General features: G+C 40.7%; 1 protein-coding gene across 2 annotated transcripts in view; it reads left to right on the top strand.

The window, feature by feature from the left end:
• The first annotated feature begins 10,350 nt into the window (after nucleotides 1-10,350).
• Nucleotides 10,351-26,706, top strand: part of PALMD (palmdelphin) — a 75,552-nt gene continuing 59,196 nt past the window's right edge. The window contains exon 1 of one of the 2 annotated variants that reach the window (XM_042464862.1): nucleotides 10,351-10,407. The gene's annotated coding sequence lies outside the window, so the exon portion shown is untranslated. Of the gene's footprint in view, nucleotides 10,408-10,629; nucleotides 10,754-26,706 lie in introns of those variants that run through there. The other variant, XM_042464861.1, reaches the window with a different exon arrangement.

Here is a 26,706-nt window from a genome sequence, read left to right as displayed (position 1 = left end):
TAGGATACCATGAATAGCCAAGAAAACAAACAAATGGGTTCTTGAACAGATCAGACTAGAAATCTCCTTGGAAGCTAAGATGATCAAGTTGAGACTATAGTACTTTGGCCACATAATAAGAAGGCATGGATCACTAGAAAAAACAATAATGCTAGGAATGGCAGTGGGTAGAAGAAAAAGAGGAAGACCACAGACCCAATGGATAGAATTGATCAAGGGGGTTATGGGCAAGCACTTGCAGGATCTGAGTAAGGCAATGGATGATAGGGATTCTTGGAGATATCTCATCTACAGGGTTGCCAAGAGTCAGAGTTGATTTGAGGGCAGCTAACAACAACAACAACAACAAGGTGCATCCTGAAACAGAAATGGAAATCAGAGTCCAAGAGACTTGTGTGCCTGTTCAGAGTAATGTTCAGGGGCTCAATGTGTATGGCAAATTTCATAGCCCCTGCTCTTCTTTCTTCACCTTTGAATCAGGCTTGGAATGGACAATCTCAAAGAAGGAGCTGCTCTTGGACAGCCCACTGAATGGAGGACTATCTCTGTGAAGTAGGACCAGCGCTTTGTACTCCAAAGAATGAGCCAAAGAACAATTCTTGGAATTGCAGCCTGAAAAGTAATTTTCCCAAGCTCTGAGTATGGCAGACAGCCACACTACTTTGTCAAGAGCCCTCTTCATATACCACAAGTTCAAAGGAAAAACAGAAAGGGAACAGAGTACAAAATTAAAGGGCTTCAGACATCAGCAACCCCTACCGCTCTATCTACCTCTCTATCCCACTTGGTCCCTTTCTAAACTTTTGATATTGCAAGCCAGGCTGTATTCTAAATTCGAAACATCCTCATTCCTTAGTGGGCATCTATCTGACTACACATTTAAGGTTTGATGAGATTTCCAACCTCACTTGCCATACATAACCTCAGTGAAAACAATGGAAAGATTCTACAGCAAGTAGTCTAAAAAAGGGGGCAAGTTTTGCAAGGGGTGACCATTCTGTCATATCCATGCAGTGCCCCTTTACTGACACCAAGAATGTTCCTTGTTCTTTGCAAAACTCACACTAGAGGTGGAAGGGATTTAGCAGTGAAGAAACAAACCAGTATAGAGCTACCAAAGAAGCTCCTATGTCTATCTTCGTGCTACTGGTGTTTGTATTTCAGTGAGCCCCAACAATCGAAGCCCCGATCTTCCTTGAATGGGAACAATTCCTTCATAGAGTAACGATTCTTTCCAAGCTTTTCCCCCCTGCTATATGGTAGGGAGACAGTGAAGCCTGGCAGTATTAAAACAGAAAGGAGAGAGATTTCCATTTGCATCTCTAACACCTTCACATGATGTCTAGACAGCTCAGCAGCTATTTTTCCCCCCTGTTAGTTATAGGGAAAAGAAATTGGCCTCATAAAGCCATCCAGCACCTTGGGCAAGTTGACTAAGGCACCGTAACAGCTGTAACTAATGAAGCTCTCCTGGAAATTTTTTCTTTGCATGCCACAAACTGCATCAGATTTATAGCTTTTGGTTCACTCATATCCGTGCTACCATTTTCTCAGTGAAACATAATTCTGAAATATCTGCTTGCTTGATGCAGTCCATGTTTTTGTTTTATATTCTTTTTACATTCAGTTTAAACTATTTGTCTTCATATGAAATTCTTCCAAGGCTATTAAATATTTTTTTCAAAAGTCCAAAACCTCAAAAATTAGACAGACTACTGGAAAAGTTACATCTCTTATCATTTAGTCCTGAGATCTGGAGAAGTAAACATGCAGTACAGAATGTAATGTGCGAAATGGCTTTGATACATATCCAAAAATGTAAACTGGCACTGATAGCACAATAAAAAGAACATATCTGTCATGTTTTTATAAGAACAAGGCTGAAAAGCCAGCAATTAGCTATTCGTGGAGCAGCTTATTGTACACTCCCAACTGAAAACTTTTGTGTTTTCAACAGCCTTATGGTCTATCTAATACTTAACTTATTTTTATTACTGATAGTTTAGATTTCTTGTATTGTTTAATTATTTCACTTGTTCTAGTTTCCTTGGGTGATTCCTTGGAAATGGAAAAGCATGATCTAAATTACGTGATGTATCTGTTATGAACAAATTGATGGAGGTCAAGTTTGCTAACCAGGGACTGTGTACTCATGGTAAATTTGAACAAGATGGTTCAAACAATTTGGAATGATAAATATAGAATGGCAATTCTGGAATGATTGAAAACCCATTTCTTCTTATACAGGGAAATCTCTTAAATGATCTGGGTATATTTGTATTAGCAAGATCAATATAGATATTCGGTAAATCTTCAGATCAGAAAATAAGTTCTTTGGAAAACCTGAGCCTTCTTTTTGTTTTGATTATACCTACTTTCACACCAGTTGCATCCAATCTCTTTCTGAAATATGTTGAGTTTCCCTCCATCCTCCATCCCTTGTGTCCTTCCTCTTGCTCTTCCATGGATCACATGTCACATTGAGTCTCATGTAACATTTCAGAAAATGATTTTCATCCATTTCCACCAAGCCTTCTTTATTATTACTCAGCAGTTATAATCAAAGTTCTAAAGTGCTTTAGCAATATTAAAATCATAGAATCATAGAACTTTATCGCACTGTTCCTCCTCGGTCTATTCTCAGAATGAAATCCTAGGATTTGTAGTTTGTCGTAGCCCCAGAGCTCTCTGACAAAGAAAGCTAAATATCTTCCAAAACTATAAATCCCAGAATTCTATTACATTGAGCCATGACAGTTAAAGCAGTGCCAAACTGTATTAATTCTGCAGTGTAGATGCAGCCTGAATAACATAACTTTACATATACTTAGCTGTGTAGCAGGGGGACTAAGAAACCCTGTTAGTGAATTGCAAAGATACATATTGGCACACTGGCAAGCATGCCTCATGCACACTGGTGTCTAATGGGCATTGGACCAATTTATTTTGGTCCCATTGTGCATCAGTCACTTTGCTGGCTCTGCTACATAATAAATTAACTAGATATGGATGTTACAAAACTACCCAATTCTAATTCCTGTATGTGTGTCCACTTACAAAGACAGAATTCCCATACAGGATTCCGGACACTATTTTGAAGGGTATGGTTTTGTTTTCACTGATAGAAAATATATACTCCTCCCACCTAGTGATTTGTGGTATAATGTAAATCATCTTGCATTTCCTTCGAGAAGCATCAGTTGGTTCTTAGTACCTTTTAGACAAATTACAGGGACTACAGATTTGATCAAGGAACTGCAGGGGCTGTCTGGCTTTTGCTAATCTAAAAATCAAGGAGAGACATCAATAACTTAATTTTCTGACATGAGCAGCTTGGTAAATTCAGCTTTAGAGTATTTAGTTCTGCACAGCTCAAGTTTCTAATGTAGCTGAAATGCTTCCTTCAGCTGTTGATGCAATACTGACCTCTCTGTTTCCATGGTAGCTCTAATGTAGCCATCTCTGTCAACAATCTGCTTCTAGTTCTAAATTAATCAGGTTACTTCTATTAATAGCAAAGATTCCACAAGCAGCTATTCTATTCATTTCATCTAAAATGTAAAGAACAGTTATTGCTGCAAAAATCAAACAGCCGTGTTCGCACCATTCCATTCAGGCTTCATTTCAATGTTATTTTTTGTTCTACTCACAGAAGTAATTCACACATTTCTTGGAGATACGTTTAAAGTTATTATTCTCTAATTGGGTAGCAACTACCTAGATTAAAAATGCCTCTTTTGTTTTCTTCTCTTACTCTAAACACATGCATACATACACATACATATAGATTCTTGGGCAGAATACCCATGGAGAAAGGGAAGCCTTCCCAGCTAGAGCTGAAATTAAATATATCAGTATCTAAGTTTTATCAGAGGCTCATCTGCAAGATCCTAGACAAATTCAAACAAAGCCCCCCTTAAAACAGGGGTGGTGAAAATGTCACCTATAGGCCACACACAACTCCCCAGAATTGGGGGGAAAGGCAATTTTGGCCAAACCAGCTCACAACACTTCCAAAGGCAATGGTTTAGAACCCATGACCCTCCAGGGCATTAGCAATACAGATGCTCCTCCTTTCTTGCAGACTTGAGATCCGCATTCTTGATTATTCACAGAGGGGTGGCCTCTGTTATTCTCAATGTGGCGCCCCTCCATGGCACACACCTCACACTCACTCATGGGCACATGCCCCATTCAAGCCTTTGGGGCTTGAATATGTGCAAGTCTCCATTTTTGCAGGGGATCCAGAATGGTTCCCCCGCATAAACAGAGGGTCGACTGTACTTTAAAAAATCTTCTCAAAAATCAGCTGAAATCAAAACCATAAGTTATGTTACATCACTCCTAGTTGTATTGGGAGTGCCACTAAAGCCTCTATGGTTGAGAAAATGTCCTCTGTCCCCTTCACAGTTACCCCCCTCACTTGAGATAAAAGAATAAAACTGTCCGGGAGATAATTAGTGACAAGAGGGATGCCTGAAGTTTCTCTCACTGATGTTTTAAAGTCCCATTTATTTCAAGAGGTCATGATTTTATGGTGATACTGCAACTTTCATCTTCTTACATGTCTCCCTACATGAGCATGCACATGCTCTAAGATCTGTGGCGAAAGGCTTTCTGTCAGTTTAACCACCAGCCCAGGTGCTTCTGGTGAGGACACAAGAGACAGAGAACCTTCTTGGTAGCTGCTCCCAAATTGTGAAATTCCCTTGCCCAAGTCTGGTCAGTCTCCTCCCTGCTGTCTTTCCATTGACAAGTAAAGACATTTTTTATTTAAGGAGGCATTTGGTGGCAGCATATAGAGTTTTTACTGGGGGTGTAGTATTTTTGTTTAATTATTATATAGCGAGATCTTGTAGCACCTTTGAGACTAACTGAAAGAAAGAAGTTGGCAACATGAGCTTTCGTAGACTTAAGTCTACTTTCTCAAATGCATCTGAGGTCCAAATGCATCTGAGGAAGTAGACTTAAGTCTACGAAGTTGCCAACTTCTTTTTTTCAGTTAGTCTCAAAGGTGCTACAAGATCCCTCTACATACTGATTCTACAGACTAATACGGCTATATCTTTATTTAATTATAATAATAATAAATAATAAAAATTTTATTTGTATACCGCCCTTCCAATGATCAGGGCGGTGAACAACATAATAAAATCAAATACAGTAAAACACAACAAAATACACATAGCAAGTACAATAAGATACACAAAATACACATATTAAAAACGAATTTAAAAACCCCATCAGCCAACCATCTTGCCAACAAAAGAGGGAGGAAGGCCAGCTGGAACTTCATTCGGGGAATGCAGCTTGGAAAAAGAAGGTTTTTAAATCCCTTCTGAACTGAGCCAGGGAGGTGGCCGAGCGGAGCTCTGTGGGCAGTGTGTTCCAAAGGGCTGGGGCAGTGATGGAATACGTCCTCCTCGTTGTGGAGGTAAGCCTGGCCCCTGGAACCCTAAGTAATTGCTGCCCAGAAGTTCTGAGGGTGCGGGGCGGAATGTATGGGGAGAGGCGGTCCTTCAGGTATCCTGGGCCCAAGCCATATAGGGATTTATAGGTAATCACCAACACCTTGTACTGTGCCCGGAAACGAATAGGCAGCCAATGCAGGTCTTTTAGCACAGGTGTAATATGGCTGGTCCTGGAAGTACCAGTGATCAGCCTGGCTGCCATATTCTGTACCAGCTGTAGCTTCCGGATTTGGTATAAGGGTTGCCCCATGTAGAGCGCATTGCAGAAATCCAATCTAGAGGTTACCAGAGCATGTACCACTGTTTCAAGGTCCCCCTGGGCCAGGTATGGGCGCAGCTGGCGGATAAGCCGAAGCTGGTAACAGGTGCTCTTGACCGTCGCATTCACCTGAGCTGTAAGGTGTAGCGACGAGTCAAGAAGCACCCCCCAGACTGCGCACGGAGTCCTTCACAGGAAGCGTGATCCCGTTCAGGACAGGTGGAACCACCACCATTCCTGGACCAGGGGAACCTATCACAAGTACCTCCGTTTTCTCTGGATTCAGACTGAGTCGGTTTTCCCTCATCCAGCCCATTACTGACTCTAGACAGGCCACGAGAGGAGAGACACCATCCTCAGTCACTGCATCAGTCGGAGACATAGAGAAGACTATTTGGGTGTCATCAGCGTACTGATAACCCCGCGCCCCGTGTCTCTGGATGATCTCTCCCAGCGGTTTCATGTAAATGTTAAAAAGCGTGGGAGACAGAATGGCTCCTTGAGGGACTCCAGATGTAAGGGCCCTCTTATCGGAGCACACGTCTCCCAGCTGCACCATCTGGAACCTCCCAGAGAGGTAGGACCAGAACCACTGGAGCGCAGTGCCCCCGATTCCCACCTCTGCCAGGCGCTCCAGAAGGATACCATGGTCTATGGTATCGAAAGCCGCTGAGATGTCCAAGAGCACCAACAGGGACACGCTTCCCCTATCGATGCCCAGACGGAGATCATCGACCAAGGCGACCATGGCCATCTCAACCCCGTAACCCACCCAAAAGCCAGTTTGAAATGTGTCCAGATAATCCGTTTCATCCAAGATCAACTGAAGCTGGATTGCAACCGCCCTCTCGATCACCTTCCCCAAAAATGGCAACAGCGAAACTGGCCGATCATTACTATGTAACAGGGGGTCGAGGGAGGGCTTTTTTAATAAAGGTTTTACGATGGCCAATTTCAGATCAGATGGAAATTGCCCTTCCCTCAAAGATGTATTAATAATCCGGTGTAACAGGGACGTTACTGCCGGTCCCCCCTGAGCCGCTAGCCATGAGGGACAGGGATCGAGAGAGCAGGTTGTCTTCCGAACGCTTCCAAGGATCTTGTCCACATCCTCGGTACTTGCCAACTCAAACTGATCCAGTTTAATGGAGTCCACGGAGGCCTCTGGACGCCTCTACCCTAGGTTCTGCTCTAATGCCGGCGTTAAGACTTTGCTTATCCGAGAGGTTTTATCCGCGAAGATTTATTAAATTGGTCACAGCAGGCCTTAGAAGGTTCAGGGGCAGGAGGGAGCTGAGTTAGCTCCCTGACTACCCTGAACAACTCTGCTGGATGCGACTCCGCGGACGCGACACGAGCACCATAGAACGAGTTCTTAGCTGCTCGTATCGCCTCTCCGTAGTCCTCTAACAGTTGGTCTAGGAGAGCCTTGTCGTCTAAGCAAAGGTGTTTCCGCCAGCGGTACTCTAGCCGTCGCAGTTCCCGCTTCCTTGCCCGGAGATCTTCCGTGTACCAGGGCTTACGTTTGGAAGCGGGTCTGAGAGGGCGCTTGGGAGCGATACTGTGTATAGCCCTAGAAAGACCGGTATTCCAAATACCAGTCAGGGCATCAACAGAGTCACCGTCACTTCCAACCATGTTGTTTTAAATGTTTTTAAACTGCTGTTTTAACTTCTGTCTTTAAATCAAAGTTAATTTAATTGTATTTTAAATTTTGTATTAAGAGGTTTTTAATATTGTATTGTGTGTTTAAGGTACTACCTTTCCATACTGGATGAAAAGTGGGATATTAAATAAATCAATAAGCTTGACTGACTTCCTTCTCTTTCATTCTTCCTGTCTAAAATTGCAGAAACAAGGCTGTGAGGTATCCTGCAAGCCAAAGCATATGCCCTGTATGGATTCATCCTTTTCTGTCACCTGAAAGCTGAAAGTGTTTGATGTAATTTCTCTTTCCTGGCTGTCTCTCTTTTGTCTTTTGCTTTGCATTTCATTTATTCTTTCTGTTTCTTGCTTTCTTGCTTTCCCCACTTGTATTCAGTCACTGACTTATGGTGCTACAAGAGGTGTCTTTATGGCTGCAACTCCTATTGATGACTACCACACTATTTTGGGCGAGTAGAAAGGAAATCTTCTGTAGAAGTACTTTGGAATGTGATGTTTTTACTGTGCACTTTCACATCCATTGCATATTGTGCATGACCTCCTGTTTCTCTGACTGACAAGTTTTATATGTTTCTTTTGGTTTAGTTGTTTCTGAATATTTTCAACATACAGTTGTTGGACACAAAATGTATGACTGGAAAAAAAAATAGCTTGGAAAGTTGATAGATGCACAGTTATAAAAACTGAGGGAAATTAGAAATAAAATGTGCATTGGCAAGAAGACATTGGAATGGAAATATATTATTTATTTTATTGATTTATTTCATTTATATGCTATCATTCTCCGAGAGAGGGACCCAAGGCGGTGCACAAAAGATATCAATGAAACCTGACAATAAAAAATTTGAAACAATTAAAATAATTAAATGAAAACAATATAAAATTATTTTAAAAGCATTGTTGCTGCTGTGTGCCTCCAAGTCATTTTTGACTGATAGTGACCTTAAAGTGAACTTATCATGGGGTTTTCTTGGCACGTTTCTTCAGAGGTGCTTTGCCTTTGCCATCCTCTGAGGCTGAGAGAGTGTGACTCACCCAAGGTTATCCTGTGGGTTTTTATGGTCAAGCAGGGAACTGAGCCCTGATCTCCAGAGTCATAGTCTAATGCTCAAACCACTACACTATGCTGTAAAAAAAAATATAAAGCACACATGCTGATAAGAAGCCTCTTTATAGGCATTCACATATTACAATCCTGCTTAAACAAAAAGGATAGCGAAAGGAGAGCAAGGGAGAACCAGCCTAGCCTTCCATGGAAGAGACTTCCAGGCAGTGACTGAAAAGGCTCTAAACTATATTCTCACCAAGCAAGCTTGTCGTGATGTTTAACAGCATGTAGAAACCCTTCAGAAGCTTTAAAAGCATTCAGGTGTTTTCATGGTTGAAAACAAACTAAAAATGTTTGAGAGGTACCAATTTTGGAAGCAAAAATCAATAGATAACTGCAAGTGAAGTGAGGCAGATACATAAATGGTCACTGTAAGTTATAATAACTACTGACTCCTATGGCAAAGCCACCACTGATACAGGCCATGTACAAGGAGCCAAACACATAACTCCAGTGGAGCCAGGAACCAGTTTTCTGCCCCTGGTCCTCCCAGACTGCTAAAAAGAATAAAGGGAGAAATCAGAAATTGCATCCTCCAACTGTCCTAATTTTGCTAAGACAATCCCAATTAATCCTCTGTCAACCAACTTTTAAAATGTTTCAGTTTCTCCCGCCACCTCCCTCTTTCCCCCTTTGTCCTCAATTTATTTCAATTGCTGAAAACCAAGTTCAAAATGCAAAAATGGTAAGCATTCAACTTAGCACAGGGAGAATAATAATAATAATTTGTTTTATTTATATACCGCTATTCCAAAGATCATAGCGGTGAACAGCAAGTAAGCTAATTAGCAAGTAAGAGCGGAGGGATGGAATCTTGCACTTCCCTGTAAGCTCAGGCAAAAGCAAACTGCTGCAGCCTCTCTTGACCACACTCTGATGTTGCTTGGCCACATGCATCCTGGTTTTGATGTGTGAAATTCTGGAGGTTTTGGAAATGACCAATTTCTTCTGAGTTTTAAAAATTGGTATTTTCTATGGAAAGCAGCACTGGGGTGCCATATGAACAATACCAAAAATGAATCACTGCTCCTTCAATGAGAGAAAGAAAAAGGATTAGGAGAAAGTTTTTGCCATACAGGGAATGGTCCATAGGAGTCTGGGTGTATGTCAAAGGCCAAAAATAAACAGCCTTTGGAGCCAAATGCAGCCTCAGGGCCTCACCCTTGATCTATCAGCAATATGTACATCTTGCTACTCACCCACATATACAAAAAGTAAAGATTTTGCCAGGCATAAATATATGGTGAGTGAACACCATGTATTTTGGTTGGGGTGGAAAGAGGAGAGAGAAAGAGAGAACGGACAAAAATGTAACACTACTCTCCAACACCTTGTTGTTGCTCCATCCTCTAGTGTCTGCACCTAAAGAGGCTGCCTCATTGTACCTAATGGTAGTAGCCAGCAGTCCTTCCAACAAAGGAAAGGCTGGCCAGCCTTCACACCACAATTGTTTCAGAGGCATGGAAAAATCAAGTCTCAGTCAAAAGCCTTCATTGTGATATCATGAAGCCTCCTCCAGGGGGAGCCTTCACCTCGCTTCATCTGTTTATTTTCAAAAGGAAACTTCACTGGAGAGTACAGCTTGGATATTGAATGTTTCAATTAGAGGGGTTTGATGAGACTTAATTAACTAATTGCAACATTCTCCCATTTCTATACAAACATCTGGAAACAATACATACTGCTGATATCTGTCAGACACCATTCTGGTTGCACAGAAGCCGCCAGGGATGTGGAGAGATAATTTTGATTGTGTGAAAGTTACTAGAGTAATCAAATTCAAAATCCATGAGTCATTTTTTCTGGCAAAGTCCCAGAACTTTCTACAGACCAGAAGCCTCTATAAGGCGCTCGCTGTTCCTCCTTTCCTTTGTCATCTTGCTGCTTGCCTGCATTTACAAAAGGTAAAGATTTTGCCAGGCATAAATTCCCATCAATTTATAATTGCATACAAAACCTTGCCTTTCCCAAGGTTAAATATTTACCAATCTGGCTGATAATACAGTCATGAGGTGTGCATGTAGCTGTCATGTTGAAATCAATAACAGATTAGCTAGGATATACTATAGTAGCTAGCAGGTGCCTCCTCCCTAAATGAGATACTTGCGTCAATAAAGCCCCATAGCAATCAGATGGTGGTTTTTATCCTTCCAGCTTGGGACTCTGACCTGATGCAATTTATGATGTGGCCCTGAGCATTGTTGCAGCAGAACAGGACAGCTACTTGGTTTCATTCCTGTTCCGTGGAAGGTAAGAGACAGTTTATTTTATGCTTTGTGAAAAGAGACGACTGTACGGATAGTGTTTAGCTTGTCTGCGTAGGAAATACTACTGTATTGTATGGTTTTCTTATTCATTTCCATCAAGAATGGGTAATATAAGAACATCATGCTGAACCCAACTCATCAAGGCTTTCCTCAAACCCTCATAGTGCTTTATCACATTAGCGGGCAAACGGGATTTAAACTAGAGTTAAACTAGAGAAAACCAAGAAACGTCGTGTGATAAACTTCAGGCATTTCCTGTTTTTTTCTAGCTTAACTCTCGTTTAAATCCTGTTTACCAGCTAGTGTGATAAAGCAGATAGTCTAGAACCATCACTGAGTACAGGAGAGATGGGAAAGCTTTGGCTCTTCAAATGTTTTGGGTTATAACTCCAACAATCCCTTAACAGTGACCATGCTAGGCTGTTGATATTTGTAAGCTAAAACATTCTTCCTCTTCCTAATGTAAAGAAATAGCTGTGACAGGTCATTTCTAAGTGAAAGTTTGGGTGGATCTTTCATCCTCAAGACTGTTGTCTCTTCCAGACTCCCTGGTAAATCCCTACTAAATGAGTTTGTTGGCATTATTATTATTATTATTATTTATAGTTTATTTTTATAGCGCTGTAAATGTACACAGCACTGTACATACAAATGATCAAATCAATAAAAATGAAACCTGCCAATGGTGTACAATCTACAAAATACGTATAAAACAATAGGTAATAATATAAAATAGAATTGGTTAAAATAAGCAGGCAACAACTAAAAACATCAACTATCCAATCAAAAATCAGATAGATAATCACACAGTGCCTGGAAATGCTTCCTTGAACAGGACAGTCTTCAACCCAGATTTAAAAGTGGTCAAAGAAGTGATGACCCGTGTTCAGGGGAGAAGAAGCAAATTCTTTAAAAGCAAATTATATAACCCTAAGAACATAAGTCACAATAGACATATACAAAGTGAAATATTAGTAAAACCCTGCTAAAAACTGTACCATACTTTTCTGTAAGATACAAATCTTTAATCGGTATTTAGACAAACAAGAGATAAACTACCTGAGTTTAGTGGTCCATAAAAACCATTTAAAGAAAAGGGCAAGGGGAAAATGTGTGTTAAAAGTTCTGTCCCATTACGTCCTGATATCTATTCCTATATCTTTCTTTCATATTTATTGACCTTGTTTCAACAATGCTGGCTTTCAAGGGAAAATGTGATATACTATAGCCAGTTGATCACTGACTATGCAATAATACCATTGTTACTAGAAATAACTGTTTGGGTTAAAGTGTGAATAGTGCTAATAACTAATAGCTTACTATGGGGGCCTTCCTTGTATCAGATAAAATAACAGTGTCAACAATAACATCCTGACATCACAATGCTGTTCAGGTCAACTGAGAAGGTTGCCCAACATTTCGGATAATAAATATATGGAAAATATAACATATTGGCTAAATCCTATTGGTGACACACACTAGCATAACAGGTTACATAAATGTAAGAAATTATTTTAGTGCTACACAATAAAAGTATCTATCACCTCCTTGTGCAACAGATTTCCCACAGGCTATACAATAGCTACTGGACAGCACCAGGGGCTGATCCTCCCTTCCAATCTAAATGGTCACTGGTTGGCTGAGGGACACCAGAAGAGCCTCACCATGCCCTCATCCAGCTGGCAGTGATTGCCCTGCCAACCTTCCATGTTAATATGATGATGCAATTTCAAATAGTATAAAATAGGATCTTGACCTTTATGAAGGAGCCCTGATGGCGCAGAAGTTAAATGCCTGTACTGCAGCCACTCACTCACAAACCATAAGGTTGTGAGTTCAGTAACAGCAAAAGGACTCAAGTTTGACTCAAGCTTGCTTCCTTCTGAGGTGGCTAAAATGAGTAGCCAGATTGTTGGGGGCAATTAGCTTTCACTTTGTCAATTGCTTAGGGAGTGCTTAAGTGCACTGATAAGCGGTATAGAAATATACTTGCTTGCTTGTTATAAATGCATTCATTAAAAAAGACCTTTAAGGCAATTCTTGACAAGGGTGTGGCATCCATTTTCTATTTTTTTGAATATTATTTGAATAGGAAAATTTATCTTTTATTAATATATGCAGCAGTATTTGAATTTATGCTTCCTTCTCTCTTAACGTCATGTAATTACTAAGATGAGTAAGATAATATTTCTCTAAAGCGTCTGTTCCCGTCAAGATATGTGGGGAAAACAGCATGCAAAATTGACTCATGTATACTTTTATCAGGAACATCATAGACGCCAGCATTTTTTTTCCTCTAGAGAACCCCTCCAAAAACCTAAAACCACTTTTTCTCAATGAAGAAAATAATACATTTACTGTATATACTTGACTATAAATCAACCTCATGTATAAGTCGAGGGCAGGTTTTGGGGCTAAAATTATGGATTTTGATATGACCCATAGATAAGCCAAGGGTAAATCATACCAAGGAAAACCATGCCAAGGAAAACCATGCCAAGGAACTTACAATATTTCAGCAGGCATAAGTGTTTGTGCTTATACTAAAGGCAGGATGGATGAGAGAACAGAGGGGGAGTCAGTGATTCCCAGACAGATCATGCTCTTACCTTTCACCAGAGAATTGTTCCTGGGGTTTTTGTTTTGTTTTGTTTTGATTTGATTTTTTGTAAAAGTTAAAGTACAGTATTGACCTGTGGATAAGTCAACTCAGGTTTCTTGGGTCAATTTTTTGACTAAAATGTCTAGACCTATACATGAGTATATGCACTTGTCCCTCCACATTCGCTGGGGTTAGGGACACAGGACCCCCATGAATGTGGGAAAACTGCAAATAACAAAAACACTGTGTTTTTACCTGAGAGACCACCTCCCTAGGAATCTCTAGATCCTCCAGTGCAATTCCGTGTTAACATCTGCCAGACATTGACCATAGAATTTTGTTGGAGGAGCTACAAATGCCTAGTGGAGTGTTCTCTCTAGAAATCTCTAGGGTCCTGCAGTGCAACTTTTGGTTAAACTTGACCATAGAGTTGCACTGGAGGACCTAGAGATTCCTAAAGAGAACATACTAATAATATCCATGAATACACAAAGCCACAAAAGTCAAAGCCACAAGTGTGGAGGAACGAGTATACAGTATATTGGACTTCCACTTAAGTATGTAAGAACTGTAAGAGCTGCATTTTCTAGTTTAAAATAAAGACAGAGAAAAGCAAGGCACTGCTCCATGTCACAAAGAGGTGTACAGATCTAGCATCTAAAGGTATCATCATCATAAAATCATCATAAAATTTATTCGGTCATTGACCAGTAGTCACAAAATTGTGGCAAAAGACACTAAAAAGTCTGCCACATAATAATCAACCTTACAATGCAGCAATTGTTATGGCAATCAAGAGAACTATGTGAGCAGGAAATAAAGGAAGAAGAACCTGAATGATACACAGTGGATAATCTCAGGCCTTTATTTGAAGGGCCACTGTCACACTTACTTTCCGTTTCCATCTAAAATCATAATTAAGGAAACTTGAAATTGAATTCTGCACAATTTATAATTGTATGAGCCTAATTTCTCCAAGGTGGATAATAAAGACATCTGCGTATAAAAATCACACACAAACACACACGCACGCACACACACTACACCAAGATCATGCAACAGCTTCATAATTTTAACTAAAGCATGATATATGAATATCTGGCCAGGATTATTTCATTTTTTATTTATTCACTGAACCTTTTCAACTGATAGCCACCAAGCTCTCAAAGCAATGCCATACATTTCTACATGAAAAATACAATGCAAATTGTTCAACTACACTTACTCTTAAAAGACTGTATCTAAGATTCTTGTGTCCCTCCTTTTATGCACCTGCCTTCATCTGTAAAGATTTCTTTAAATCAAAACCTATTAATTTAACCAATTAATCAATTTAAGAACCTGGATTAAGTGGCCCACCTTCTCTAGTTCTTGTTTTTAATTCCTTCTAAGGCAGTCAAATTTTATTGGATGCTAATATTTTATAGGCCTACAACTTCCATCATATCCAATCATCATCTCCAATGATCAAATGTGCTGAGAATTACAATCCAACATCTAGATTCAAGATGGAAATAATATTTTTAAAAACATATTTGAAGAATGGTCTGAAAAGGATGAGGAGAAACCTAAACTAACAAAAAATCTTCACAGGTTGGGACTTATTCTGTGAAAATTTATACATACATATATGGACATGCAAGCTCACAAACACCTCCATGTGAAGGGAGATGGTTAAGAGGTGTGTGGATAGAAAACAGAATTTAATTATCAAATGGGATTACCCAGCTTTAATTCACATATCTGTCTAAACAAACACCATGCCTAGTTCAGACACCTTTACAACTTTCCTTTTTCACTACTCATGGGTAGTCATCACAACACCCTTACCCAATGTTCCTCCAGTAGAAGACAGAGGTATCAGATCTACTCAGAAGCACCTTTAATCACTTATTTATAGATTCTGTCCCTTCCATTAGACAAAGTAAGACAAATCCCTCAGATGACAGATTCTGGAGAACAGCAACAAAAGTCTTTTATCTGTTTCTCCTGAGCCTCCTGGTTTTTCCTCCCTCTTGGAGAACAGAGCTGTCTGTTCATAGACTGGCAGTTGACCTCAAGTGTGACTGAGGATGCCCTCCTATTACCAGAAAGACTATTCCATTGGCAGTCCATTTGGCTTCTGTGTTTGGACTGAGGGAGTGGGCACCATCTTGTTCTTCACCTAGGGTGGTGAAATTGGGTGGCCCATGCCCAAAAGATGTGTTTGTATTGTTCAAAAGTTTCACTGCACTATTTAAACATTGCCTAATTTATTCTTTGAGGTGAAAACATGTGCCAGCGCGCCAATTACTGTCTTCAAATGATTTCAGATGGCACAATGCCATTGGCTTCAATTAGACTACACTAATATATTCCATCAAAAGGAGTTATAAATGCAGCAATGTTCTCATGGTGCATGGGAAAAATGCTGACCTACTGCTTTCCTGGTTTGTCATAGGATCTAACTTAGAATCTAACAGTGGCACAAGAAGAAGGCTCCTGTAGTATCATCATGCATGCAGGCAAATAAAAGCAAAAAGAGAGGGAGACACACACCACAATGTGCTAGATGTATTCATTCAAATGCAAATGCTCTGGATGTTCTCCTAGATCACAGCAGTTGCAGGGAATTGCCAGCGTCCTAATTCTGAGAGCTTGCTGTATTCATAGCGACCTTTCATGTCAACTTGCTCTGAAGAATGTAATTATGTGCATTTTCCATAGAACAGACAGCAGCACAAGAGCCTTCATTCAGTACAAAGCTTTCCATTAGGGTGTGAACAGATAAAGTTGGCAGTGGAAGCCAAGGAAACAGTGACTCAGAATATATAGCAGCAACTGTTACATAAGGTGGAGAGATGTGGAAAAAGTCATGAGTGTGTTACTGTCAGTCTCTGGGGATGAGACTTAATGCATCCAGTGGATGTCAGGTGTGAGCATGGCTTTGTAACTGGGCCTGTATTTGTCCATAAATATTTGCACAGTGCATCAATGGAATGCCAAGCATTTGAGCTTTCATGTGCAATTTGTCAAGCACAGAATCTGCCTGAGTTCTAGTTTAACTAAAAAGCATACCCTATTAATGAGATCACACTGAGATTTGACTTAATGACCCAGAGATGTAAAAATGGCAATCCATCTATTATCATTTGAACACTGTAGAGCAGCCCTCTTCTGAAGGACCGAGAAAGAATGTGCTATAGGGAAAAATTCCTGTGAATGGAAAGCAACGCCAGATTTATACAGAAACTAAGGACCCTATCGCATGTGGTTAAAATCCTGGCTTACTTTTCCTGAATTCAGTCTTAATTTGGAAGGAAGCTGGATGTTATTGCAAAGAAACTGATGCCGAATCGCCGCCTGCATCCATCCTGGGTCCATCTAGGACTGAATTTGGGAAAGGAAAACAGGGGTTTTAACCCCATGTGATAGGGTCCTTGGTAAAAGGCTTCATATTTACATAACTGTTAGAATAACACATATTACTGGCATAGTCTTCATCTAGACCTGCAGGCCATACATGTTGAATAGCACTTATTGCATGTTTTATTCCCATGCTAATTTTAGCCTGGGCCATGCACAAGACTGTTGGTGCAGTGGTTAAATGCTGGTTAAATGGTGAGTTTGATCCTAGGACTCCAAGGTGAACTCAGCCTTCAATCCTTTTGTAGGTTGGTAAAATGAGTACCCAGCTTGTTGGGGGCAATTGGCTTACAGACTGTAAACTGCTTGGAGAGTGCTGAGTTCACTGATAAGTGGTATAGAAATGTAAATGCTATATTGCTATTGCTATTAAGTGTTGGACTAGTACACTGGGAAATCAGGGTTCGAATCCCCACTCAGTCATGGAAAGCCACTGGGTGACCTTGGGCAACTCATATTCTCTCATTCTTATAGGAAGACATTGAATGACACTCTGATGCCACCTCCACACCACCAGGAAGCCACACGGCTGACCACACATTTGGAGGCTTCCCGGCGTTTACACATCCTGTGCCGCCAAAACACAGAAAAGCCATAGCCACAGCGGCAAAGCCACGTTTTTCCTGGCTGAAGAAGGAACGGCTTTCTGCCACTTCTTTTTCAGCCGGGAAAATGCCGGATTGGGGCTATGGCATCCAGTTGCTGCAGCCCCAATCCAGTGATCAAAGGGATAACCTTTGAGAGTATAACCATGCATTGTTATCATATATTAGATGGCCCTTATGGTCTCTTTGAACTCTGCATGATTCTATTAATCAACCTGATTGCACATAACAACAATAACAACAAAAATATATCATAATCTATATATTTGTCTGCCCGTATCCTCCTGCCCATGTAAGCATTCCTTAACCTCATAATGGTTGGCTCTACCCAGGGTTGCTCAGCTTCTCACTTACAATCCTAAATCCAACTGACAGTTCCAGCTAGAGTAGACACATTAAATTGATAACATTGGGATATGGGAACTTGGTTAATCAACACTTATGTAACTTCCATTGGTTCAATGGTTGTATTCTGATTGGCACTAACAATTAGATATAGGCCAATATTAGAGATGGAAAGAATATTTGAGAATAGTCCCCCCAAAAAATGGTTTGAAACCATGTTTTTTCAGGTATCAAGAGACCCTGACAGGAAGAATCCTGAATTGACAGTAATCTTCACAGTTCAGACCTTATTCTATGTAAAAATTTGCATGCAGTTCTTTTGTGAAGAAGAAAAAGCTTTTTCTGCAGAGGAAACAGCATTTTCTGTTTGTTCTACATAAAATACTATAATTGGAAATGTAATCTGCACACAATTGTCACATAGCTTTCCCCCACAAAACAATGTTTTCAATGCAGGAAAATGCATTTTCTGTGCAGAAAATAATATTTCTCTGCAGGAAATGTTTCCTGTATTATTATTTTTTTTAAATGCTATTTTCTGTGCCAAAGAACCATGTATGAATTTTGCACAGAATAACCCCTAAATTGCAAATTGGCTTTGAAACTATGTGGGAAGAAAATTGCTAAAATTATTGAAAATTAAAATTACTGATTGCTTCCTTATTGAAGAATTACATAACTACACAATATAATATATAATATATATCTTTCACACTTACACAATTATCACACTTCGATTTCACTTAAACCGCTATGGCAACATCCTACAGAATCCTGGCATTTAAAGTTTAGGGAGCAGTATTTAGAATTCTCAGTCAGAAAGTTCTAGTTTCTCCTTAAACTTCAAATCCCAGGATTCTGCAGGTTGCAGTTGTAGCAGTTAAAGTATAATTGTAGTGCTATAATTGTGAAGTGAAAGGTCCCATTGTCTAATTTGGTACTAGAGATGCCAGTCACTCACGTGCTAAATGTAACATCTTTAAAATATGATCCTGAAAATTGCATTCCACCTGCATGTGTGTCAGAGCAATATCAGTTTCCTTTGGCCAATTTATGTCAGCATGACTATATGACTGTATTAAGTAAGGTGACCTCTTAGGTACTGAGCCAGGCTTCCAATGGACTGAATGTATGACTTACAATAGGATCTCTATAGTTATATGATGAAGTATTAACAGCAGTGAGATCAAGGAGACCTTGGATACTTTATGTCAGTGGAGGTTGTGTTTTATGCCTGAAGTTTATACATTTAGTTCTTTCCCAAGGATAAAAGCAAGCTGTCTTGTAAATGGCTCCTAGGAGAACAAAGTAAAGGTTGGCATGACATCTGACGTTTCTTAAATGCAAAAATAAATTGCTAATAAGACCACATGCATCCAAAATGGCATTTTCTTTTGAATTAAATAAAACAATATCTTGGTGGTTTAAGAACAACACTGATCTGGCTTCATTTCATTTATATTGTTCTGAATTACAGCAATAGGAACAAAATGTCAAATAAATATTCTAATCAGACCTTCAGCCATAAGTATGACTCCTGCAAAATTAAAGGATACTGTACTAATTTTTTTTAAAAAAACACTCAATATGAGCTCTAAACAAAGCTTCTTGTAATTAAAATCACGTATGACATTTCGTCTGAGGCTTTCTCCTGAGAATGTTTAAATTTAATTTTGCCTAGTAATAGAATCTCAGTGTCCTTCTGGAACGAACTTCTGAAATAGGTCTACCTGGTCTTCTCTCTTTTGCCTCAGCTGGGATGCAATAATATTTTTTTAATGGACTTTGTTTCAGTTAGTATACAAACATTTCCATTTGGAATGGTGGTTTTTTTTCCTCCACCTGTTAGAATGATTTAGGTTTCTATGTAGCTGGAAGATTGTTATTGTTATTTAACTTTGAACAAGCCTGCAGATCAGATTTCCCCAGAGCCACTGGCCATGGAGGATTCTGAAACTTGTAGGCCTGCAAAAGTAATTCCCCACACTCTTTCCCCCAAGCCTTCAGATATGTGGAGCTGGGAGCAGGGCCTGCAAGAGGGAAGCTGATGTGGATCTTGGGGTTGCTTTGACTACCTTTGGGCAGAGAAGCCAACTAAGAAGCCATTGTATGTATGTGTGTGTACCTTCAATTCCAATTTAGGGAGACCCTAAGGTGAATGTATCATGGGTTTTCTTTGCCAAATTGGTTGGGGGGGGGGTTGCCATTGCCTTCTCTTGAGGCTGAGAGCGTGTGACTTGACCAAAGGGTTTCATGGCTGAGCTGGGAATCAAGCCATGGTCTCCATAGTTATAGTCAAATACTCAAACCACTACACCACACTGGCTTTTACATGGAAAAATAAAGAAAACCTAGGGCCTGGTCTACACTGGTGCTTTGCACTGGCCTGGCCACATACTAAGGTTGTGCGGGGGTGGAGCATCCGCATGCCCTGCAACCCTAGTACGTGGCGTCAACGTCATCATGGTGGCCTCCCATCCACACGGGGCCACCATGATGACATCATGCATGCGCCACATCCAAACAGGGCTCTGCGTGCGTGATGTCACCGCACTGCCCCAGGCAGCTTATGGTGGCCTGGGAGCAGCATGAGAAGGAGCTCTGAAATGGAGCTCCTTTTGGGCACCACATTGTTTCTGCAGCAGCCAAATGCAGGAAAAATGCCAGGGAGAAAGGGGCAGGGCTGCCCCTTTTTCCCATGGCTGCAATTCCCGGGGTATCCAGGGGCATGAAGCCCCAAGGACACCCCTTTTCAGCACCATGGAGAAGCAGTATTTTTCCGCTTCTCTGTGGCCCAGAAAATGCAGTGCTGCAGGTGATAAAAGGGGTGCCACAGAGCCGCCCCTTTGGGGCAGTCTGTACGAGGCCCCTGTCTGCAAAAGGCTCTCTCTGACAAAATCAATATGGTTTTGTGCATTCTGACATTATTTCTAATGGTCACACCTACACAGAGAAACAATTGTCATCTGGACTAAATCAAAGGCTTGCTGCATTGTATGTGATGAAATGGAATCATCTTTTCATGTGAAAAGCAATATATAAGTGTGTTCATATGCACAGACACTTATCCTGCATAAGTAGTTTTTTCTGCATGTGCATGTATACACTGTGATTATTTATATTAGGATACATAGTGAAGCAGAGGGCTTAATGCCATATCTAAAGCAAATGCTTTAATGCCATGTCTAGCCCACTAAGAATTAAATTCCAGCTGAATGCCTTCTGTTAATCCAGAAGGAGAAGGGCAGTAACTCAGGCTGTATCTGAACTGCAAACATAATGCACCACTTTAATCGCCATGGTTCAATGCTATGAAATTCTCAGATTTTTAGTTTTGTGAGACATGTAGCTTTCTCTGTCAGAGAGCTCTGACACCAGAACAAACTAGAAATCCCAGAATTCTATAGCATTCAGCCTTGGCCGTTAAATTGTTGTCAAACTGCATTATTTCTGCAGTGCAGATGGAGCCTCAGAGACAAAAAAATTGTTGTAAGGGGCAGTGTACAGTCTTAAGTTCCCTAATAAAATTGCTTCCCCTACTACAACTAGCTGGTGATGATCCAAGCCAGATCAAGTCATTTTGCTCCCTGAGAGAAACAACAAGATGTACCCATCCATGCCCCATTCCATATGCAAAGGGGAATTGAACTAGTCAATGAATTCTACTTCAACAGAAGGGATGGTGACAGTGCCTTCTATCACAGCTGAGGAAAGTAGGCTAATTTAGAGGTTCAAGACAGATCATATGGTGTGAATATGTCTGATTGGCAACATAAAAAAGAGGCTAAGGCCTGTACATGTGCTGAGGTTATGAATTCACTGTAAGTACCCTTTTTCACTGCACAGTTACAACACTGATTTGACATTAATTGACATAGCTGTATGTTGAAGAATCTTGGGAAGTGTGGTCTGGTGAGGTACTACAGCTCTTGAACTGAGAGGTCTAAGAATTCACCTCTGAACTGCAAATTCTAGGATCCCATAAGATGGACCAGTTGCATCACTAGTATTAGTGTCATCCCAGTGTGGTAACTCATGCTAGCACACCCAAGCTGCCTGGCGCACACCCCACCCAGTCCTCCTACCAGCCAGGCTGCTTCTGCCATGGTTAGGATGGACTGCCACTGCTTCTGCCCCTACAAAGCTTTTTCCAAATGTAGCATGGCTGCTGGGTGAGCTGGAAAGGGAAGAGCCTTGCTTTCCTGCCTGGCCAGCAGATCCTCCGGACTCAGAAGGCAGCCCCTTCTCACCTGCAGCTGCTGGTGAGGGTGGGATTCTGCTGCCACTTGGAAGCATTTTTCCCACTTAGCCAGCAGTCCTGCTGAATCTGGGCAGCAGCAGCAGCATGCCACACCCACCAGTGGCTGCAGCCAGTGGATGGCAGGGGCATCCTGGGTGACACGGTGCGGGCACCCAAGGGGGTCTTGGGACAGACAAGAGCAACAGCTGCACCAGGCATTCATCCCTTCTGAAGTGTCACCCAGTGTGGTTTGAACCTCCCACACCTCCCTAGTGACACCCTTGAGATGGATCCATGGCAGTTTAAGTGGTGTCAAAGTGCTATAATTAACTAAGGCTAAAATGATGAGCTGGTCTGGCAGTTAAGAAAAGGAAGCTGTTTTTTTGTTTCTTTTCATTCAAATTGTGACAATGACATCTTTCAAGAGCATAGATATGTTACATTTTTGGACTTGTCACTTCTAGAATCCCCTCCAGCTTCTAGTAACTTTTTGGAAGTTAACTTTTCAAAGCTGTACATGTTTAATTTTCAAACAAAGAAAAACCCTGCAAAACTGGCAAGGAGGTTCAGGGAGCTGAAGTAACTTTCTTAAGCAATGGCCATGTTTGTTTTTTTAAATAAAAAGTTACATGTGACACTGGCTGTGTTTTACATTTAACATGTTGATTCTTTAAAATAGAAAAAACAGAGACAAGTGAAAGGCCTGAAAATTACCAGGATCACAGCAATTGTGGTAGGACAAGCATAATAAAACCTCAGGCAGTGGTATCACTAATGGGATGTGGTGGTGTGACTTGCACAGGGTGACACTCCAGAGGGGGATGTCACCCAGTGAGGTGATACACCCTGGGGGAGCCGGCGGCTGCATTCTAGGTCACTCCTGTTCACTTTAGCTCACTCAGCTCAAATTTTGCAATGTTTATCGGTTCTATTTCTTGTTTTGCCATGTCTAGCTATCCCTGATTCATGCTTCTCACACTCCATGTTCATATGTGTTGTGCAGCTTTGGACTTTCCTTTCACCTCTGAACACATCAGCAATTGAACATCCTTTTGACTTGAGTCCAGTTACATCATCAGCCCCAGGACTACTCATAGTTGTCCTCTGCTCTACCACAGTAGCTTGTTGAGTTTCATCTGAGCTGCAAGTCCCATCATCTGGCACTATCTCTTTTATTCTGGACTGTCTCATCATAAGGATTCCATGGTAAAATACATTCAAAGGGGGTTTATTGTGCCTCCTTTTGAGCCGTACTAACAAATATTAACTATGGTGCCATTGCCGTTGTCTCTTAGGAATTCCCTGCCAGTGTCACCCTATACTGCTGCTGCTGCTGCTGCTGCTGCCCAGCAGCTGTTTGGCACATGTAGTCTGCCTCCTCAACAAAAGCCTGTCTGACATGAAACTGCCTACCAGCAGTATTACTGCCATCAGTATAGACACTTGCCTCACAGGAGCACACAATCCCACAGTCACAGAAAGGTAGTGACATTGGTAGGGTATAATATTATCATCTTATATATGGGTGTTAGATTTAGATTTCACAATGGATTTTATTAAAAGTTTGTCTTCTTGTGAAATGGAGATGGATATATATACAAAAGAAAGAAATACTGGTTTTGACCAGCTTAATTTGGAACATGGCTTACTTTAACAATGCTGGGAAGTGTAATTTTTTTTTTATTCAGAGTTCTCAAGATTTCCTGGGAAGAGGAAATTACTATTAAACCAATATAAGTCTATAAAGAAACGACTCTGTTAGTCTGAAAAATCAGTATGGAAAGACTAACTGAAAGAAAGAAGTTGGTAGTACGAACTTTTGTAGACTAAAGTCTACATCCTCAGATGCAACATAAGTCTATTTATAGATTTTCCCATCATCTCTAGACTGAGAGCTGTGTGGGCACAGGGTTTGACTAATCCTAGACTGAAAAACAAAAATGCTTAATTAATACTTACACAAATAACAGCTTCCAATGTAAATTTCACTGCAAGGTCAATCATGAAATATATCATTAAAGGCCTTCATGTCCCAGCATGTCCCAAATTCTTAGCAAAAACCAATATGCAAGTACAGTGGTACCTCGGGATACGAAATACCCAGGTTACGAAATTTTCGGGATACGAAAAAATCCCATAGGAAAACATTGTTCCGGGTTACGAATGTTTTTTCGGGTTACGAAAAAACTTTTGGTGCTTTTTTCGGCTTTTTCGCACGGAATCGCGGCTTTTCCCCATTAGCGCCTATGGCAATTCGGCTTACGAAGGCTTTTCGGGTTACGAACGGTGCCACGGAACGAATTAATTTCGTAACGCGAGGCACCACTGTATTTGACTATAAAGCAGACTGTGGAACTTGTGGCTTTTTGATTTTGTTGGATTCTGACATCCATCCTCCCCAACCACTATTCCAGGAGAATGGGAGATATAGTCCAACCATGTCTGGAAGGCCACAGTTCCCCACCTACAATAAAGCAATCTGAACTTTTGCCATTTATTTTAAAAAAAACCCACTTAATTTAATAAAATAAATAAATAAAGCTACTTCCAGGTCTCCACTACAATATGCATATAACTGATTGTTCCTTTCAAAGATATTGCAGCAGGTCTATATCATATTAATTCTCTAGCTTCTGGTTCACTGAATAAGATTATTGCATACAGTATATTTATTTTTGCTTCCACTTTGCAATCCATGATCTCTTAATGAACATGGCACACTTCTAGAGAAACAGAATTGCAAATAGGCACTCACTATCTCAGACAAGCTGAGGAAATTCTGATCCCTTTTAAGGCTATCCTAGGCCCGGCAAATGATGCCCTCCAGATTTTTCAGGCTTCAGCTCCCATCTGTCTCAACCAGCATAGTCAATTACAAGGAATGATGTGAGCTATAGTTCAAAACATCTATAGGGAAACGTGTGAGGAAAAATTATTCTTTGTGGAATAAGCTGATCCTCATGCATCTCCCTAACTTAAATCAGAACTCCTGACTTAAGTCAGTAATAACTACCATCCCTGTCCTTTCCTCAGTGTTTCAGAATAGTCCTCAGCTCCAAAAAGTGAAACTAGTGTGCTTTTGCATATGCTTTAATATGAACACTTTAAAATATTTTTTTAAAAATCACAAGCAACAACAGGGACAGGATACAACAGACTTCTAGATGAAAATTTGTGGCACAGACAGAGACCCGTCTAATAAAGCCATCCATGGTTCATACATGCCTATATGTCAGCTGACTTTTGATTATTTGCCACTGAACGTCTGAACTAATTCTCCTAAAAAGTGGTTTTTGTAAAGAGAAAGGAAGATGCCATCTGTGGTTTTGATCTGTGATTGCTGTTTCATGGGCATCCATGTGAAAACCGTCTGTCACTCTTTTACAGGGGTTGACAATGTGCAGCTTTCCAGATGTTACTGTATCATGCTTTCCATTATTAGCGATACTTGGCTAATGGGAGTTGCAGTCCAACATCATGTTCTCCATCCTTTCTTTAATTTAAATAGCATGGACAGTGCGAGTTGTACATGTGATAAGTACAGACTAACTACAGTGCTATGGAATTCTGGGAATTGTAGTTTATTGTCGCATTAGAGCTCTCCGACAATGAGGGCTAAATGTCTCATAAAACTACAATTCCCAGAATTCCATAGCATTGAACCCTGGCAGTTAAAGTGGTGTCAAACTGGATTGTTTCTGCAGTGTGGATGCCCAAGTTTCCAGTCTGCTTTTATTCCTGCTACAACCCACTCTTTTTTTACTTTATATGGTGGCACTAAGGCTAGCTCTTAGTCCTTAGAATCTTTCAACTACACAGTTATTATGATTCTACTTTCACTGCCTTGATTCCATCCCATGTAATCCTGGGATCTGGAGTTTAGGGAGAGGTATTTAGACTTCTGTTCCAGAGATCTCCAATGCCTTGCCAAAAAAATTACAAACTACAGAATTCCATAGGACTACAGCCATGATAGGTAAGGTGGAAGAATAGCACAGTTATTATGTAGTGTAAAAGCGCACCTGATTGCAGCATCAGAGATAGAATAGTCACAGGTGCTCTGAAAGCTATTGCATTTGTGCTGCATTCTTTCTCTAAGGATGTCATTGCCATGACGAAGATTAGGATCCCATGAGGAAGATTAGGCTGACAGAGGGTCACTGACCTCACGTTTCGACTTTATAGCTGAGGACAGTTTTGCAACCAGGTGTCACTGGTCCTGGTCTGGCAAGCTCATGATGACATAATAGACATTCATTCAGTTGTTAGATTTATATCTCACCATCTGTAAGGGAAATATGAGCAAAGTTTTTCCCTTCCGAGAAGGTTCTTGGAGTGCCCAGCAACAAAGGAGAATCAGAGTTCGAGATGTGGTCCAGAGTAAGACACAGGTTTATTTTACCGATCGGGGCTGGCAGCTCACCAAGAAGGGGAATCCAAAACTGCCGCGCCCTGCTTTGTATCTTTCACATTCTTATACATTTTCCTACTTCTCTATATCCTAGCATAAGCCAATTACAAAAAGCAAGAACAGCCCACTACCTAATAAGGGTGCAAGGTTCAAAAGTTCATGAGTTAGGATTGAAGTTACTAGCAAGGAGTTTCTTCAGCCGTTGCCTTGCAAAGGAAGCTAATTAATTGTTGGACTTTGCAAAGTTCAAAATCCTTGGTGGACCATGTGCAGTCCCCAAGGCCATTTTGAGCCCCCTCAACATCCCCCATTGAAAAACTCTTAGATT

The sequence above is a fragment of the Sceloporus undulatus genome, chromosome 4, assembly GCF_019175285.1.
Source record: "Sceloporus undulatus isolate JIND9_A2432 ecotype Alabama chromosome 4, SceUnd_v1.1, whole genome shotgun sequence".
NCBI classification, from domain to species: Eukaryota; Metazoa; Chordata; class Lepidosauria; order Squamata; family Phrynosomatidae; genus Sceloporus; species Sceloporus undulatus.
Note: the sequence above shows the minus strand (reverse complement) of the source record. Positions and strands in the feature narration are given on the sequence as shown.